The sequence below is a fragment of the Protopterus annectens genome, chromosome 4.part1, assembly GCF_019279795.1.
Source record: "Protopterus annectens isolate FY-2018-M chromosome 4.part1, PAN1.0, whole genome shotgun sequence".
In the NCBI taxonomy this organism is placed as follows: Eukaryota; Metazoa; Chordata; order Ceratodontiformes; family Protopteridae; genus Protopterus; species Protopterus annectens.
The window spans coordinates 482,726,509-482,746,016 of record NC_056734.1 but is presented as its reverse complement, the minus strand read 5'-3'; the positions used below and the strand labels follow the sequence as shown (position 1 = coordinate 482,746,016).

General features: G+C 42.3%; 1 long non-coding RNA gene across 1 annotated transcript in view; it reads left to right on the top strand.

The window, feature by feature from the left end:
* LOC122801380 overlaps positions 1-17,918 on the top strand; it is a 158,233-nt gene extending 140,315 nt beyond the window's left edge. Inside the window, exons 2-3 of the long non-coding RNA XR_006364701.1 lie at positions 5,246-5,399; positions 17,812-17,918. This is a non-coding gene — a long non-coding RNA (uncharacterized LOC122801380). The remainder of the gene's footprint in view (positions 1-5,245; positions 5,400-17,811) is intronic.
* The last annotated feature ends 1,590 nt before the right edge of the window (positions 17,919-19,508 follow it).

The window sequence follows — 19,508 nt, the reverse complement described above, 5'->3', positions numbered from 1 at the left end:
CCGGGCCTCCACCGAAAATGGGCTTCTGAGCCCAGTGAACTTTCCCGGCAAACAAAAGACAATAAATAAATAAATGTGTGGCAAAACATATGTGTGCCACTAATGACTGCTGACAAAGCCTTGGGTGTTATAACAACTGCACAAACATGCACCACCATACCCCATGGTAATAAATGTTCCAGCTTATTAAAAAATAACCCAGGGTACAGTATTCCCAGATTCTGTATCCCTATACCTTGGAACACATGTTGACTGCAACCTGTGTGTACTGTGGGGAGGAAGGCAATCTACATCTTACATTCAATTAGCAAAGGCATTACATTGACGGCAATTAATGTTATCAATCCCCTATACTCATCCATCATTAGCCCTATTAGTGAATATAATTCTCCCTTTGATATGTATTGTCCCAGACACCTGCAGCAAATTGACAGACCTCAGACATCTATGAGTAATAAAACATCAGTGGGTCTCTAACGTGTCTTTTTTGGGCAAAATGGTGTAAATGTCACTGTATGCAGTAATATATATATATATATATATATATATATATATATATATATATATATATATAGCTTAGAGAAACATTATGTATGCATAACATGGCTGTCTTTGGCCCAAATGGGGTGAACATATTGCAAATCCTTAAGTCATATGGGACTACAGTCACCTATTCCAGGAAGCTCATTGTACACTATGACATACATGCTGGAGAGACACATGCATCTATCAAAGATTGTCAGTCCTCTGTATTAGGCTTCCAATCCATGTCAAGTACAGCACATCCATTAACCTGTTTAAGCACAGGCTGGCTGACTTGATGTGAAAATGTTATCTGCCATGGATCACTGCTGATTCTCTCATGGACATAGGGGGTCCTTTCTGTAAAAATCATAGCCATGCATTATATCTGCCATTGCATAATATATTGTGATGTATGACTTTGCTTCTAAACACCATCAGTCCAATACCCTTGTCGCAGCTTATGAACCTCGGAACCTATGGTGATGTCCATGAAAAAAACAAAACATTAAACCGTATTACTGCCTTGATGAGATTTTCCTGCAGTGCATACAATCCAGAGCTCAGAATCTGATGGGTTGACTTTGGATGTGCACACATAAGTTTGCAGTAAACAGTCCTTAAAGAGAAGGTTAGACATATTGAAACACATTTCATTGCCTAACTTCACAAGCTTTGCAAAAGCATCAGCTAGAAAGCAGAGGAATTATTATGCTAGCAATTGCCTAAATGGCTAAGTACAATATAACTGACAGGTACAATTATCAGGCCAATAGCACAAATGGAGATATAAAATACATATTAATGTAGGTAGTCAGCCTGTGCATCAGACACATTGAGTTAGTATCCCTGAAGCCAAAAGACAGACAACAGGGATGTGGCACAGTCATCACTTGCACAGGGTGGTTTGTGGGAGTGCAGAAGGCCTAGGCTAACACAAAAGGTTAATGAGTGTGTGTGTGTGTGTGTGTGTGTGTGTGTGTGTGTGTGTGTGTGTGTGTGTGTGTGTGTGTGTGTGTGTGTGTGTGTGAGTCAATAAGGGCAGCAGCCAACAGGGAACATATAAATGTAGCATGTGTGTCAGTAGGTGCCCTCAGTGTGACATTGGTGTGTGTGTCTGCATGAACACAGCTAAGCTCAGTGCTAGCCCTATGTATATGTATGTCAGACAGCTGTGAGCCATGCATGGTAGAGTTGACAGTTCATTGTCTTTGCCTCCGACTACAAGAACTGGTTCTGCCAGGAGTTGCACTGGCACCATCAATGCACAAGGTTAGATGGTGTGCTACTACCTGAGGGTGACTGATATCTGCTGGACATGCTCTCTTAACAGGAATGCCCAGCACTATGACCCATGGCCTGCTACATCTGGGTGTGGACAGCACACTCTCTGATGGAGCAGTGGATGTACTACCACTACAGGAGATTGATTGGGCACAGCCACGTTGTCTTTCAACAGATGTAGTTGCCAACCTATGCCCATGAGGTTGATATACCCCTCCCAGCAGACATTCCATCACAGGCAATCTGTGTTCCACAACAGATAGTCTGCACTCCCTCACAGACACATCCCATTCATACGTGTCATTGAACCGATTCAGTGTACCAACAACACGGTGGAGGCAGTCACAGATGTCAGACTGTGCCGCATCTAGAACACTGAGCATTCTCCTGGAGATACATTGTGAATGTGTCTGTTCCTCCATTATGGCCCTAAACATATGTTGAGTGACATATGGAGAGACACCTGCACCAAGCGGTGGAGGGACAGCAGGCCTCCAATGAGCACCCCTATCAATCCGCCTGTGTGACACCTTGTCAACAGTTTAGCTACAGACAGTGAAAACAGGCACTGAAGCTGTGGTAGCCACACTTCCTTGGTCCCCTGTCCTTGCCCTCCAACTGTCCAATATCTGTGGCCTCAGTGGACTGGGTATGCGTAGGCATACCGGCTGTGTCTGGGGATCCTGAGGCGGGGTGCTGGATGTTAACTTCTGTGTCAGATTTAGCCTTTGTAACCTTTGACTGTACCTCACTTTGACCACCATCATCATTAGAGCCTGATGAGAAAGTGATATCAGGTGGCGCAGGGGACACAGAACCACTTCCATGACGACTTGTGATAAAAAGAAAAACAGGACGACATTAATACCTGCAGTACTATGCTGCAATATATGTTAAGCAATTTACACTGCTGTCACTATTACAGACATTTAAAACTATCAACCACTTAACAGCAATAGTTGTGGACAAAGCCATAAATAGTGGGTGGACAAAGGCTTAAGAATAAGGACAAATGTTACATAATCTGCTCCTACAAACGTATTCAGTTAATGGAATAACAGGTTTTGCTTCACCAAGGTCAGGTGATATGATGCCAAGGTAATCCTATGGGCTGGGCTTGTAATGGCTCCAGGGCCATTAGCCTAGTGCACATCTATGAGCCTATGAGCCTATGACCCTATGAACCATGACATATTTGAAGAGTATGCAGATTGAATGTGATATCTGTGTCATAATATTTAATGTTTGCAATAATTAATGAATTGTCAATAATCTGCCAGTCAATTACTATTATCTTAAATACGGGCCAGAAATACGAGTAAAAAATCATGACATTCAGCAATAATCTGTACAGTGGACAGATATGCAGACAGTACTGCAATACATACAAAGGCCTGAGAGGACACTTTAGCAGATATGTGGGAATATATATATATATATATATATATATATATATATATATATATATATATATATATACAGTACAGACAAGCAATTATTCCATATATATATATATATATATATATATATATATATATATATATATATATATACAGTACAGACAATCCCTTGGCTAGTGAATTCCTGATGGTCCTGGGAAAAGTAAAGGAAGATATAATGGCAACAGCAACACACATTTAACAGTACAACAGGGATTAATACTTTTGCTCATCTATATGTATGATCAAATAGATTTTATCAGGAATGTGACTGACAACCTTAAAATAAGCATAAAACTGCAGTTATCTGAAATACCCCCAACCAACACCAACACAGCTTGACCCAACTGCATACACTTAGGACAGAATGCAGCACTAATTTAATGATGGTGTAACAATGCATACCTGGCAGCTCCACATGTGATATGGGAGTGACATCCACATCCAGAACATATTGGCTAAAGGATTGCTGAGAGCTGTCTTGTGTAGAGATGTGTGCCAGGAATTTTTCTCTGTCAGTTAAAAGACCTGAACACTGCAGCAATCTTAATTACCCCTCACCAAAAAAGCAACCTACCACACATTAAAACTATTTACACTTTTACACAATGAAGGCAACCCTAGTCTACTGCTGATCTAACAAAGCCTACCTGCAAGCTCCTTTTGAGATGCAGGAGTGGCACCTATGTCAAGGACATACTGGCTGTTAGACTGCTGGGAGCTTTCCTGTGTGACAATATTTGCCAGGAATTCCTCAGTGGCACTCAGGGATACTTCTGCTGCAGGCCCACCACTGGTAACCTGATGATCACATACCACTTCAGCTACATGCCTCCTCACTGCATGGATCATATCAGTTGCTCTGTGATGCACCTGCTCATACATGCAACTCTGTCCACCCACCCTGTTGATATTTTGGACAAGGTCATCCCAAAGTTCTGCACATTTGGCAATTCTTGCCTGCCTTCTTGACAGCAGAACTTCTGTCTGAGAACATCTATAATCAGCTCATTTTCAGCCTCAGTGAATGGTGGCCTACATCTAGGGGGCATATAATTTACTGTAAGACAAAATAATCATAACACATATAAGAATCACATAAGTACAAATACATTGTTATACAGATAATGCAGTCATGGAAGGCTCCCAATATTCAATAGTGGATTACACTGTAAAGATTCAACAGTGGCCAGTAAATAACAAGGGTGGTTACAAAACTAAGAGAGTAACAAGGGCAACATATTCTTGATTGTGCCCTAACAGATACAGTTGCTGTGTCACCCACCCAACATAACAGTCCACTCTAGTTTGTGCCATAGAAGAACATCATCTCCCCCCATCAAAAAAAAGCTAAATAACAGGGTAAGGAACAATGTTGTTAACCAAACAATGGGGAAATGTTAAAAGTACTGTCAAAGGATCTTTCCATGGAACATATGTACCTAGTTAGCACACAGCTTTATACTTTCTGCCTAATCTACATCCTTTGTAGCTCTCACATTGCTGGAAACGAAGGCCATGTAATGAGTATGTTTCTAACAAATGCATACAGATTTACTTCACATTTATTTGCTATGGACATTCCAGCATATGCATTATTTAGTTTACAAGATGGATACATACCTGATGGAGTACAATGTTTCTCTGTCAAAATATAGGGAATCTGAAGAAATGTGTATCTGCGTTAGAATCATGTAATAACGCTCATCCACATCAGTTTACCCAGTTACTCATTTGCCTTTTTTATAATGGAGTACATCAATAATTGATTGCATGTGTCCTACTCTGTGCTTCAGAAATGCTAATTACAGCACACACACCTGAACTGCATGCTAATCAACCAGTCCTGTGGAGGTAGTCAACAAGATATAAAAGCATTCATGTTGTCTCCATTTCTTTTTTTTTTCTTGATTGAGAAAATACTGGAGTACAGACACAAAGTCTGCACAGACAGATTGCTATTAGCTGCTGCTTTTTGAATACATCTGTCTGTAATACAGGCTGAAGACACTGCTGCTGCTGCAGGAAACATCCATACACAGAGAAGATGAAAAGTTTGCAGGGCACACAGACACCGGAGAAACTGAGCGACCTATCTCAGCATTTTCGAAGAGACAGAGACGAGTGCAGAAAACCATTCTAGTGGTAATGAAGGTATGTGTTTAAATGCTATGTGTTTAAATGCTATTCCTAGTCACTGGGACATTTCACAGACTATCAGGGGGCATGTTTAGTATGTTACAGGCATAACTTTCCAGGATCTTCAAAACATCACTGCATGGTATGCTACAACATGACAAATGTAAACATTAGGACTAATGGGTACTCGCTGCCCTCCCATCGCGCGAATACCAAGAAGGAGATCTGGCGGCCCGTCATGGGCACGAGCGTGGTGTCAGTATAGAAGCAGAATTTGCAAGTGCCGTTTCTCTGGAATTGTCGGTTTTAAGTTTAGGGCCTGAAACGCGGGCGTGTTTGGGTGTCGCTTTTTTGTGCTACTTTTAATACAGCGGTTAGCAGGATGGGGCGCCCGCCGGGACGTCGGTCCTGTTGAACCACTGGCTGCTTCAGTGGCTCCTCTGTTGTCTGTGGCTCCCTCCCCTCGTAGGTGGGTTAGCCCTCTCCTCCTAGGGCAAAGGCCATTCTAAGTCCAAATCATCTGCCCCCCTTCCCTTCCCCAGCCCCCAGGGTCCAGCACTGGAAGCTGAAGATGGCTGAAGATTTGATTTCTTTAATTAGGGGTTCCATGCCTGGTTTGGTTCAGTCTTCCATTGAGTCTGGTTCCTCTGTGGAAAGCCTTCAGGATTTCCCTCCTATTCTGATTTCGAGGCTGAGGATGCTTCTCCTCTGCGTCCCCAGAAGATTTTTCTTTCTCTGAAACTTTGCATTCCATGAGGGAACATTTCAAATGGGAGGGCCAGGATTATTCTGATTCTCGTAAAAGCTGAGAGAATTTTTTTTTTGCCTCCTCACAGCCTGGCTGGCTATTCCTCCTGTGGATGTTGTTCAGGATGTGTTTTCTGAGGCTGCCCTTAACCCGATTCTCTGCCTCCTGCCCCTGTTAAACCAGATAGATACTACAGGGTTGCTCACAAATACTTGTTTAAGAGCCCTAGGGCTGATCCTGAAACTATTTCTCAAGGCCCGGCCTCTGTGGTTAAGAATCCAGTTCCTCTGGACAAAGATGCTAGGGCCCTGATAGGTGGGGGGTAAAACTATACCTCTTCTACTTTGGCTATGAGGGCTTTGAATTGTCAGTTTCATATGCTCAAGTATCAGAATTTTTGTTAAGTCAATTGAAATGTAAAGTGGATGCTTTAGCTGAAGGTGTTGACTGTAAGGAGCTTCAGGATTTAGTGCATGCTTCAGACCAGGTTGGGAAGCATTCTCTGCAGTGTGGTTTTGATGCTTTACAAGCTTCTTCCAGGGTGGCTGCTACTAGTTCTGTTGTTCGCAGACATGCCTGGCTTAAAGATCAGTCCTTGTCGGAGCATGTTAAAGCTCGTTTATGGATGCTCCTTTGCAGTCTGATGTTCTTTTGGCCCTCCTGTGGAATTAGTTTTGAAAAAATGGAGGAAAAAGCTAAATCTATGCAGACAGTGAAGGAATTTTTACAGGTTCAGCCTCCTAAATTCAATAGGAATTGGCCTGGCCCTGTTACTTCTAGGTCTTTGAGTTCCTCTACCCCTTCTGCTGGGGAGGGCAAGGGTCAGTCCTTTCGGAAGCAGACCCAATGACCTGTGTCTTCGGCTGCGGACTCTGCTTTGCTGGCAGCTCCTCTGGGCGGAAACTGGGACTTTTTCAGGAAATTGGCATTTGGTTACCCAGGACAAATGGGTGTTGGACATTGTAACTCGAGGCTACAAATTTTATTTTCACACTTTGTATGCGGATGTGCCTCATCAGCAAAATTGGAAGCACAGGCACAGATTTCTTCTCTGCTCCAGTTGGGAGCAATACAGGAAGTTCCTTCAGAAAAAGGGGCAGGGTGGGAGCAATACAGGAGGTTCCTTGTTTATTTTTCTTAGTGCCAAAGAAAGGAAATACTTGGAGGCCCATTCTGGATTTATCCATTCTAAACACCTTTCTAGAAATTTCGAAATTCAAGATGTTAACACTGCAACAGCTGTTGGCTATGCTGGGCAGGGATCACTGGATGGTGACTTTGGATCTCAAGGAGGCCTATCTTCACATTCCTATCAGGCCCAGTTGCAGGAAATTCCTGAGGTTTCGGACTGGGAATTTGCATTATCAGTTCTCTGCATTGCCCTTTGGCTTATCTAAGTCCTGGCTCCAGTAATAGCTTAATTCAGATTTATCCCTATCTGGACGATTGTTTGATACTGGCTCAAGACAAGCACAACCTACTTCGACATCTGCAGTGTGTGATGACAGTTTTCAGATGCCTGGGGTATTCTGTGAACGAAATAAAGTCCAGTCTAGTACCCTCACGAGAGATGTGTTTTCTGGGTGTGAGTCTGAATACAGCGACTCAGATGGCATTTCTTACCCCGGACAAACAAAGAAATCTTCACCAGTACTTCTACAGCTATCAGTCCTGTCCAGGCTGACTGCAAGGACAGTCCTTCAAGCCTTGGGGTTCATGGCATCTTGCATTCTAGTACTTCCCAATGCCAAACTGCATATGCGGAGCTACAATGGGTATCAAAAAAAGCTTGTTGGACACACACACAGCCGATTTGGACACTGTCATTGATTCTTCCTTGCATCCAGAAGGAATTTGTGTGGTGGGCTCAGGAATGTCACCTAAACAAGGGACTCTCTGTGACCCAACCAGAGGCAAGTCAGATATTAACGACAGACACCTCGGAGTCAGCCTGGGGTGCTCATTTCAAGGAAAATGGATTCAAGACCTTTGGCCCCGGAGTTGCTTCACTTGCATATCAATATGAAGGAGATGCTGGCAGTTCAATTTGCCTTAAAAGCATTCAAGGATCTGCTTCGCCCGGGACTGGTGTTGGTTCGAACAGACAACACAACTGTCATGTGGTACATCAACAAGCATTGCAGACAAGCAATGCTGTTATGGGAAACTGCTTTGGATCTGCACATCACTCTTCGAGCACAGTTTCTGCCAGCAGATGTTCTGAGCAGACAAATGGTGGATCCTCACGAATGGAAGTTGGATCCTCAGGTGTTTGTTGACCATGGCTTGGGAACTCCAGCATAGATCTGTTTTCTTCTCTTCTGAATTTCCAACTACCTCTGTTTTGCACAAGGCTGTTTCATCCAAAGCCTGGAAAATAGATGCACTATCCTTCAGTTGGAGCAACCTTCACTATGCCTTTCCTCCTCTGCCTCTTCTTCCAAAAGTCCTGTTGAAAGTCAGGAGGGACAAACCCTCTGTTGAGGAGTTTAATTCAGGAGGCTCACTTATTGTCTCAAGAAAACAATCATTTTCTCAATGTCACCTCAACAAGTTTTGATGTTCTTTTTGGAAGCCAGGCATCTAGTACTCGAAAAGTTTATGCTGATAAATGGAAGAGATTTTTTCTTTGGAGTTCAGCTAAAGGCTTTGAGGTCACATTGCCTGATTTGAGTTGTACATTGCAATATTTGACTATGTTATTGGACAAGGGTTTGTCTTTCTTCTATTAAAGTGCATGCTGCAGCTATTTCTGCTCACTATGCTGGTGACCCTCCTTTATTTTCACATCCATTGCTTAAACAATTTCTTAGAGAGGAGCAAGAATATAAGACCCCACGGGAGCTTTATTTCCTGCTTGGGATCTTAATTTTTTTTTTGAGAAGCTGACTCTGCCTCCTTTTGAACCTGCAGCTACGACTGACTTGAAGTTGTTGTCTTGGAAGACTGCTTTTTTGTTGGCTGTTACTTCTGCTAGAAGGGTATCTGAATTACAGGCTCTCATGGCAGTGGAACCTTTTCTTTTTTTTTCACAGGACAGAGTTTCCTTACTACTAATCCTACTTTTCTGCTAAAGTGGTTTTCTATGTGGCATTGAACCAGTCTATACATTTGCCTACTTTTTATGCTGACCCCCAACTGAAGGGGAAAAAGTTTTGCATTCTTTGGATGTACATAGGCAGTTACGATATTATTTGTTCAGAACCACAGAGTTCAGAAGTTCTCATCAGTTGTTTGTTTCGCTTGCATGACTTCCCCGGAAAGGCTGTCTCAAACAAACTATTTCCAAGTGGATTGGCCATTGTATTGCTTTTTGTTATTCTCATCATGGTAAAGAGGTTCCAGTTGGGATCAGGCCTCATTCTACTAGGGCTGCGGCCCATCTCTACTGCTTTTAAGAGGGGTAGCAACTAAAGACATTCTAGAGGCAGCTACCTGGAGTTCTGTACATACCATTATCATTTGCCTCTTTATTCTGCAGTCTTACAGGGCATGTCTGCAGACTGCAGCAATGGGAGACAACGAACATAAAGTAGTTTTGTACCTACCATAAATGTAGATGTTTCCATTGCTGCAGTTCAATTTTCCTCCCTCCTTCCCCTTTTTTTTTTAGATTGGGGTTTTTGGGTGGTGTTTTATTTTTGCATTCTGACATCTGAGGCAAGAAAGACTCCATTAGTCAGGACTGCAGCAATGGAGATCCTCGAACATCTACATTTATGGTAGGTACAAAACTGTACTTTCTGAGTATATTTTCAGAAGAATACTACAATTGTAACATATACTACATTATCCTAAAATAATGTGCCTTACATTGGAGTTATGTACACATGACAAGAAATGGGGAGCAATGTAGGGTCTACATTAGCCATGAGGTGTACAACTCAAACTGTGAAGTAATTTTTAATGGCATGCGTATCATCTGCCACATGTGCTGCCAAACCTGCCAGTTAACATCCCAAATGTGCCCCATCCCCCAACTGCTCCAGATGTGTCCTATGGGAGATACCTCACAGGCTCACGTAGGGGTGGATGCCTTTTCTCCCCACCTACAAAATAACAGTCAATGCTTGTTTATGCTAGCCAACCTGGCTTTACTTATTTGCCAACTGCATAATATATTCCCAGTTAATATCGCTCAGCATTGTAAAGGCAATAATATAGAACTGTTTTCACACATGCTCTGTACAACAGTACTGATCAGATGATTTATGACTGAACAAGGAACACAGCATGTTAGGCCAGTGTTGTATAACTGAAAACAAGAGTCAAAACAGCCTGTGTAAGCAGTAAGTGCAGTATTTTCCAAGTTAAATATTTTACTAAGTGTACATCTAACATGTACTATTTCAATGTTATCTGTTCAGTTGTTCTTACTCTGCACTTATTACTGCTTGTTAGTAGCCTTCTAATTTAATGCATTCTGCACTTGTTTTTTAGTCATTTGTTAATTTCATTGCATTTAATTAAACTGTATTTGCCATAATATTGATATACGTGTGCTAGCCTTCACTGCATTTGAAATGCATTTACTGCTGTTTTAGCTGATTTTCTGTTAAAAAAAAATTTGTAGCTTATTTCCTGCCTTTCCTGTAACTTATCTAGTCCAGATACAGACTTGCTGTATCCAGGTCTGTTTGTAAGCTCCTGAGCCCCCCAAGCCTTTCTGTGTTAGAGGGGAGCCTTCTAGCTTACCAGTGGGAGTGGTAAGCACTAGGTAGCCTATCTACCACAGGAGAAGAGGTTTCTGGCCCATAAATTATAGTTTATTGGCCATTTGGGAAGCTCTTCCATCTCTTTCAACCTTCTGATTCAAAAGCCTGTGTTTGTGCTTGTTTCTTGCCTTTCCTGTTACTAGTCTAGTCCAGGTACAGATTTGCTGTATCCAAGGCTCTTTGTAAGCTTCTGAGCCCTCCAAGCCTTTTTGTGTTGGAGGGAAGCCTTCTAGCTTATCAGTTGGAGTGGTAAGCATCAGGTAGCCTATTTACCATGGGAAGAGTGGGTTTTGGCCCATAAATTGTAGTTTATTGGCCATTTAGGCAGTTTTCCATCTCTTTCAACTTGCTGGCTTAAAAGCCTGCATTTGCGCTTGTTCCCCACCTTTTCTGTAACTAGTCTAGTCCAGGTACAGATTTGCTGTATCCAGGACTCTGTAAGCTTCTGAGCCCCCCAAGCCTTTCTGTGTTGGAGGGAAACCTTTATCAGTGGGAGTGGTAAGCACTAGGTAGCCTATCTACCACAAGAGGAGTGGTTCTGGCCCAGAAATTGTAGCTACTGGCCGTTTGGGCAGTTTTTCCCATCTCTTTCAACTTTCTGGTTTAAAAGCCGCACTTGCACTTGTTTCCCACCTTTCCTGTTACTAGCCTAGTCCAGATACAGAGTTGCTGTATCCAGGACTGTTGGTAAGCTTCTGAGCCCCACAAGCCTTTCTGTGTTGGAGGGAAGCCTTCTAGCTTATCAGTGGGAGTGGTAAGCACTAGGTAGCCTATCTACCACAAGAGGAGTGGTTCTGACCCAGAAATTGTAGATTTTTGACCGTTTGGGCAGTTTTTTTTCCATTTCTCTCAACTTTCTGGTTTTAAAGCCCATGTTTGTGCTTGATCCTCACCTTTCTCATAACTAGTCTAGTCCAGTACAGATTTGCTGTATCCAGGACTGTTTGTAAGCTTCTGAGCCCCCCAAGCCCTACTGTTGGAGTGCAGCCTTCTAGCTTATCAGTGGGAGTGGTAAGTACTAGGTAGCCTGTCTACCACAAGAGGAGTGGTTCTTGGCCCAGGAATTGTAGTTTATTGACCATTCGGGAAGTTGTCCATCTCTTTCAACTTTCTGGTTTAAAAGACCACATCTGCGCTTGTTTCCCATCTTTCCTGTAAGTAACCTACTGGAAAGCACTAGAAAGCCTTAAACTGATATAAGCCTTCTAGCTTAAAAGAGGGACTTTGGAGTGATTATCAGTTTTCTGTATTTTCTTGCTGTACTTAACTGTTTTCCATCTAAACGCTGATTTTCCAGCACTTATTGTGATTTAAAAGCTTGTTTTTTTTTCACATATTGTACTTATTTGACTGCCTGCACTTTTAAAAAGTTATTGTTTAAATAAATTGTTTAACTGTTGTAGGCTGCACACTAAAGTGCGATAGCCTTTTCTGATCACTTGTAGTCGTTTAAAGCTGTTTTAAGTGTACTTTTTACTGTTTTTGCCTTATCTTTTAAAAAAAATAAATAAATAAATAAATGTCTTGTTTCCCGCCTTTCTAAGCTAGTATAGTCCAGTTTTCAGGCTAGTGCTGAATTCAGGGCTGTGTTACACGTTTCTGAGTTGCCCATACCTTACTTGGATAGAGGGAAGTTTCTCTGTCCACCTGTGAGAGAGGGGAACTTTGAGCAGCCCTCTGTACCTGGAGGAGTAGTTCCAGCCCAGAAGTTAGTAGTTTAAAAAATGCATTGCATGGTTTTGTGTGCCAGGCAGCACCGGTTAGCTAGGGTTAAATTATTTCTGGCTCCACTAAGTCTCCTTCAGTTTTTCACTTGAAACTAGTCTAACTCTCAACCTAAGCACTGAAAAAGCATCCTACAGTCCAGCACTTGCTCAGACCTAATAGCAAGCACTAATATACCCCGACACTTGACTGCCCAGCAGGGCAAGGCTCTTTATCCACCCCTCACCAACCAAGCAACTAAGCAGCTCACCCTACTATTCAGGCATGACCAAAGGGCAACTTCAGGTGTACTCTCCAGTCCAGCTGGTGAATCTGGGTATCCTGAGGCAATGTTACAACTGCCTCATGTACACAGACAGCCCTCTCCTCCTACCACAAAACACTAACATATGTGAGAGATGCAATTATACAGCCAAACTGGAGGCTAAGGTCTCTCCACTCAAGACTGGAACAGACAGTCATGAGGAGAAGGTTAACACTTGCACCACACCTCCAGCCTCACATAGACATACTAAACCAGCACTGGCAAAAAATACACATAAATACACAAAATCATACTCGGAGGCTCTAAATAAAAACCTGCAAAAGCATCAGAGAGCTCCAAAGCAGACACCCACAAAACCTGCACCTCCCGTCACAAACCAGACAACACATAAAACACAAAATCAATGTGCCGCACAATCACAGCCCTTAAGGCAAAATAACATACCTAACACACTAGTAATAGGTGACTCAATAGTCAGGCACACTGACGCCCCACTCACTAGGCTGGACAAGGAGAAGGTTACTGTTAGCTGCCTGTCGGGAGCCAGAATCCACCACATAACGCAAGCACTCAGGTCACTCCAGAACAAGTACAAATATAACTGTCATTGTTCATGTTGGTGTGAATGATCTGAGATGTACCTCCCTGGACTACATGAAAAGAGACATGGAAGAGCTCTCTGATCATGTAGCCCAGGCGGGTATGACCCTGACCCTGAGTAGCATCCTGCCCTCACCAAGAATGATACCGCAGTATAAAGAAAAAATGATCAATTTCAACAATTGGCTAAGCTTCTGGTGTCATTCAAAGGGGATCCAGTGTCTGTCAGCCTGGGATGACATGCTCGACAAGCCGCATTGCTTCGCAAGAGATGGCTTGCACCTGTCACCCCTTGGCTTTCGAATACTGGCCAAGGCTCTTGCTGTCCCCATAGTGCCTTTTTAGGCAAGGCTCAAAATTCAAACCCACCTCCGTAAACAGCACAAGTAAAAAAACTGAGGGTTATGCTACTCAACGCCAGGAGTTTAAATCTCAAAATGCATGCGCTCAAAGCACTCCTAAGTATAGAGAACGTTGACATCTGTGCAGTAACAGAAACCTGGTTCAAGGCTCCAGAGAGCACTTCAGCACTACTGGGCTACAACTCATACCACACATTTCGGCCACAGAACACGGACTGAAACACAAAAGGAGGGGGTGTATCCATATTCATCAAGGATACCCACACCTCCAGGTTAGTGGCGCAGCATGATACCTCTGAGATCATCCATGTGCACCTAACATCGAGAAAATCTGCAATGCAAATTGTGGCCTGCTACAGATCACCCTCCATGACCCAGGACCACCACTCCACCTTTCTGGAGACACTGGAAAACATGAAGGTCCTACCGAACACCCTGATCTTGGGAGATTTCAATTACCCTACCATTAACTGGGAAAACTACTTGAGTACAAACTCCCAGGCTCAGCGCTTCCTGGAATTTATCGACTCAAATGCCCTGGATCAGCTGGTGAACTCCCCTACCAGAGGCCACAACATATTGGACCTGGTCATCACCAACATGGGCGACAGGTGCTCCATACCGGAGATCAACCCGTCATTGGTTAGATCAGACCATAAACTAATCACCCTGGATGTCCACACCCCACCACCCCCAACCAAGGAAACCGCAGTGAAAAACTTTTCTAAAGCAAACTTCACCTTACTTAAGTCAGAGGTGGTAGGTTTCACAGCCCCCATGCTAAAGGACAACACTGCCCAAGATGCAGAATCCTTTACAATTGCACTCTATGAGCACCAACAAGGATGCATGGATCATGCCATCCCTATCAAAACCAAAACTCACTCCCCTAAGAGAAGGAAACCAGTCTGGTGGACCCCTGCCATAAACAGGTTATACAACAAAAGGAGGAAACTAGTTCAGAAAAAAAGCAAATCCCAAGAAGGAATGACATCCCTGATCAGTATCCATAAGAAACTAAGGTCCCTCATAAAATCATCTAAGGCTAACTTCGAAAGAAAAATAGCCAAGGACTCGAAAGATAACCACAAAGCCTTCTTTAGCTATGTCAAATATCTAAGTGGCAACTCACAGATATGCTCTGAGATAGTGTAAAATAGCACAAAATATACTGAACCTACTGATATTGCCAATACCGGAAAAGTGTAGTGTCCTGAAAATCACAGAAGCACAGGTGAAAACAGCCCTTTGAAAAGCCAAAAACACAGCATCAATGGGGCCAGATGGTGTCCCAGGCTGCATCTTGCACGAACTACAGAACGAACTAACCCCCCCACCTAAACACGCTGTTCAACCTCAGCCTCTCCACAGGCTACATGCCCATAGAATGGCACACAGCAATGGTTATTCCACTCCACAAAGGAGGAGCCACAACTGACCCTGGTAACTATCACCACATAAGCCTGACTAGCCTGGTCTGCAAGGCTATGGAGCACATCATCATGGAACTCATTAACAAAGACATTGGGAACCTCCAAACACTTGATCTGACCCAGTTTGGCTTTGTTAAGGGCAGATCATACCTACTAAACCTGGTTGACTTCTTTGAGACAGTTACCAAGGCCATAGACAAGGGAAAGGTGGTTCACACAGCCTACCTTGATCTCGCCAAGGCGTTCAACACCATTCCTCACTCAGGTATTATAGAAAAACTCACCAGCCTGAACATAAACCCCTACATCACAAGATGGGTTGCCAACTGGCTTACAGACAGAACTCACACGGTAAGAATAGCGGGCTCTAGGTCTGACTCTAAACCAGTCACAAGTGGTGTCCCACAAGGCTCAGTTCTGGGACCCCTACTGTTCAGCATATATTTCTCAGAAGTACAGGCAAACACAGGAGGACTATGGCTAACCAAGTTCGCCGATGACTGCAAACTGGGAGCTGACACGGACATCCTCCAAAAAGACCTTACTGAGACAGACACCTGGTGTCAAAGTCATGGGGTAAAACAAAACACCCACAAATTACCACATAGGCGGCAGCCCCCTTAATACAGAAGAGGTAATAAGAGATCTGGGGACCCAGGTAGATAGTAATCTCTCCTTTGACAATCATATTGCCAAAGTAGTTAGGAAATCCTTCTATGTGGCCCATCTAATTACTAAGGGGTTCGCATCTAGAAATAAAGAGGTTATAGTGCCCCTCTACTCATCACTCATCAGACCCATCATAGAGTACAATGCCCCATTTGGGATATACCTCACAAGACACTTCCAACAGCTTGAAAGACCACAAAAGCACCTCACCAAGAGGATTACTGGCCTCAAACATATGTCCTATGCAGCCCGACTGAAAAAACTCCGGCTGTACTCAGTGGCATATCACTTACTCAGAGGTGATCTTTGCCTCACTTACAAAGCCATGTCCAACTCAGAACTGATGGACATGCTCCACCTAAGGAAATCCAAGTCACTGTGAGCCATGCGCTCTAGTGAGCTAAACCTCACCACAACAATAAATAGAACATGCTGGAGGGATAAATTCCTATCACAGAGACTCCCCATGCTTTGGAACAAAATTCCTAACTACATTAGGCAGAGCCCTTCACTAACACTCTTCAAGAGAAGCCTTGATGAGTGGATGGGTAACAGAAAGTACAACCCTGGGATCACTTTATTGGCTCTGCTTGACAGAGACTCAGTTAATTAATCAATGGGGTGGTGAAAGCCGACACACTCTGGCTAGGCTTATAAATGCCCTCGGGCAGATAGCCTAGTACCTACCTATGAACCTATAATATAAATATATATTCCCTGTTTAAGTTGTTTGCATGATGAATGATTGCTACTGCTTGCTACAGAGGTATATGTGAGAACAACATATGTAAGGCACACATACATTGCTCTGAATCTACATTGCATATTGATCTGGATTGCACACATATATAGGCATATTCCCTGTGTGCTACCAAACTGTACTGTATATATCATACATTGATTTCTTTTTCTGCATGTTATCACTTTTTTTCTTACATGTTGAGCCTGTATGAACTTTACAGTGAATACAAATGTAGTCAAAGCTTATGTAATGTTTCCTGTAGTAGAAGGAGTTAAGTGTCACTTTTAAGTTCACATGGTCCAGGGTTCGAATAAAAGTATTGCAGCCTTGTTTTTTTGTAATGTGTCCTTGTAATAGCTAGCAATGCAATGAAGTCTAGACACATATATCTAGACACATATATCTTCATTCTGGCCTACCATAGCTAAGGTCCAGGTTCTAAAACCGCAGAATCCTGTACTTTTTTATGGTGTCCCACTTCACTTGATAAATTATAGTAGTTGACCTAGTAATTCCTATATCATAATTATTTTCCTGATAGATGAGACAGCCATATTATGTTAGTTGTGCAGTTTTTTATTAATATGTGTATAATTTCACCTATTGTGCTTATTTAGCTTTGCACAAACACATTTGTGTTTGCGCGATGCTAAGCAGTAAGCACCATTTTCAAATGTTGCAGATTACAACGTTCTGCATTCTCAGTATCTGTTATAACTTTAATTGTCGGGAATAGACATTATACATTGGTGTTATTCTGCATTAAACATGGCTGGAGTTTAGGGTGAAGTCTTGAAATTTCATACTCAAAGGTGGGGTGTGCAGGAGTCCAAAGTATTTGTTGGACTCAAGTGAATGATTACGGTCTCTGGCTGTTGTAGGAGCACTATCATGGTTCAGATTATAAATCAGATGCATGGAATAGTTTGGCCTGGGATTTGTCCACTGTTACCAGTATTCCCCACACTGGTGAACAGTGTAGAAATCACTATTGAAATTGAAACCTCAGGATGAGGAAGAGGGATAGCCTAGATCATTGGACTAATGAATGTAGGACTGATGGCATTACACAGATGTGTGAGTAACTCTTACAGGCACTGCTTGAATGATGAAGCAGCTACATCTGTTTCTGACTGCTGATCTTAATATGTTTTATTTTTTCCCACAGTTAATGCAGAGACAACACTAAATGTGTTAGCCTGTGAGGGAATATTGAGAAGGATGAGAGACTCAAGTGGTATGTATGCTGAAAAACAGTACTGTTATTTTAGCATTGGGAATAAATACAGCATATTGTGCTAAACACTAATATCACATTGAATATCCATTGTCCATTTTAATATAATATCATGCATGCAGTAGTAGGTTTAGTATAACAACAGTCCAGTATTACAGAATTGACATTTAGAAAACCATACTTCCAAACTATACATTACACGTTTAAGTTGACATAAATACTGCAATATAAATTATGACCTATACACCAGGGACACCAAGAGCATGCTGCAGATTATCATTATAACAGTGAACCTGTGAATCTGTATCTACAAAACTGTAACAGAAAAGAGTGCTGGCACTATGCTGTATTCTAAAGAGAAAGTACATATTACATTAGTCACTGTTTGTGAGTTCGGATAACAGACTCCTCAGATTTAAGGGCGGCTCTTTGCAATACTATTTTAGCTAGTCATCAATAAAATTTATTAGTGTTACATATTCATAATGATAGCAGTGGAAGTGCCGACCTCTATACCTGTGCCTCAGATAGCTGTTGTAAAATGTAACCATTGTTCATGCAACATGCATATGTTCAATGCATGCATGATTGCTGGATGAATCTGATCAGTAGTACAGTGTTTCTGTGCTAGCAACAGGGTAGGAGTCAGCATAATAAAGGTATTTATTAGTATTTGTTATTGTTATAAGTAAATTATAATAGAATATAGCACATTAATTGAAGAAAGCTTTGTATAGTATCCGTGCAGTTACTACTTTATTTATTTAGTTATTTGACATTTGTTGACCAAGTTGGTCCAGCTGGAACAGAGCCTTTTTTCAGTGGAGACCTGTGGAGAAAAGCTCTACAGTTAATACAAACATACAATAGATACATTGATACATACAGTATATGCAAATGTAAGTAGATATATACAAAAGCAGGTTAACATGAATGGTAATTAATTTGTACATATCAGCACTTATTAAGGTATAGTGCAACAGTATAAAGAAATCATATAGATAAATTTTACAGGGCAATGACTAGTGGTTGTTGTGTAGTAAAAGGTGGGTAAGCATGGGTTTCTACGCTTAGTTATTCTACTGTTCAAAGCTATACATCAATACAGATTAATCTGGCTGAGAGTGGGAGAAGAGGTGGTAGTATGAAATAATTCTCAATGTTTAATGTTTTATTTCTTTCTTTCACCCCACCCCTTCTCTTCTTTGTATCATTATATTATGTATCTAATCATATTTTCCATTATAATAATCATTTTGTTTTACTTATGCTTTGTTTTTTATGTAAATGTTATTTTGTACATTATTTTGCATTATGTTTATTTCATTATTGTATTTTAATTTTATTTGTTATTACCACAGCATGGCAAGGAAGGACAGTTCCCCCTGAAATGCCTACACTCTCGCCACTGGCAACAGCACCAAAGCTCAGCACTTCTGGGCTGCAGCCAGGCCACACCCCCCTGCTGCTGCCCCTGCCCTACCTGCACCCTCAGGTAGTTCTGCCCCAGACGATAGGCCTGTAGTTCCCTCTGGGGGTGTGATTTTGCCATCTGAGCTGAACTGCCAGGTTTGGTGCATAGGATTGTGCGCCACACAACTGGTGCACTCCTATGCTAAGTGGAGACA